The sequence below is a fragment of the Halyomorpha halys genome, unplaced genomic scaffold (genome assembly GCF_000696795.3).
Source record: "Halyomorpha halys isolate HHAL.00 unplaced genomic scaffold, Hhal_1.1 Scaffold2557.1, whole genome shotgun sequence".
NCBI lineage: Eukaryota > Metazoa > Arthropoda > Insecta > Hemiptera > Pentatomidae > Halyomorpha > Halyomorpha halys.
The window spans coordinates 19,636-20,730 of record NW_027107510.1 but is presented as its reverse complement, the minus strand read 5'-3'; the positions used below and the strand labels follow the sequence as shown (position 1 = coordinate 20,730).

Sequence of the window (1,095 nt, the reverse complement as noted above, 5' to 3'; positions counted from 1 at the left end):
AATATTGTGAAAAATACTAAATTTATTTATTAAATTTATTAAGTTTCTACTTATTTCGCACTATTAGATGGTTTATTATTTTTTTCATACTATACAAAGGATACAGTGATTATCATTAAAATTAAGTATTAAGTTGTTTTTTGTTATTTGGAAAAAAAAAAAAAATTGCTTTCGTAAAAACTGTATCCAGGAAACTGTTGAACGTAAATAGCTCTATTAGGCCTCATATTTTAGCAAATTTAATATACTTTAAATAATATTCTATTAAGTTTTGTAATCTGCCGGTGTGCTCTTGGACAGTTACAAAAATATTGAATATTGGTTATGTCTTTTTATAAAAAAAAAAAAAATTGTGGTTTGAACGATTTTTATCAATAATTTTGATTTATATTTATTAATTAAAAAAGCAAACTACTAAAATAAATTGTTTATAATAAATATTTACAAATTCATTTTTTTAGGTCCTTTCATTTGTTTTTCATTAGTTGAAATAGTTGTTAAACTATATTTGTTCCCATAATTAATTCTTATGGGCTTAATAATCATGACAAAGTCATTAGGTTTTATTTTTGTTTTAAATACTAACGGTTCTTTCCAATATTAACAATTTGAGGAGGAGGAAAAACCAGAAAAAGTTGTTTTTTTCTGAATTTTTTGTTGACGAATGTTTTGGACCATAACTTGCAAAAAGTATACATATGAGCAAAATATGTGTTAATTCCATAGTATCGTTCCTTTTGGATCCCTTCATATCATTCAAAAAAGATTTAACTCCTTTAGCTGCCGTCTTGTGCCATCTATGAACTGTCTTCAAAAACACTGAACCCTGAACAAAGAATTACAATTATCCATAATATTTCAGTATCAAAAAATGTTCGAGTGTCTATAGAAACTCTTACATATGCTATTAGTTGGAGTTCATTAATAGTTTTATTTGTGAACTTTTAATGGTATATAACATTAAACGCAATTTTCTACCTTCAGTTTCAGTAAGAGTTAGTTCCTTTCAGCATAATTTTGTCCATTTACTAGTTTTGTTAACTGATTCAAACACAAGTTTCAACCCTCTAAATTTATTTATTAATATAAATATAA

General features: G+C 24.8%; 1 long non-coding RNA gene across 1 annotated transcript in view; it reads right to left on the bottom strand.

Moving 5' to 3' along the window:
- The window catches only part of LOC136795408 (uncharacterized), an 11,900-nt gene that overhangs the window by 816 nt on the left and 9,989 nt on the right, over nucleotides 1-1,095 (bottom strand). The gene's annotated exons all lie outside the window — the stretch shown is intronic.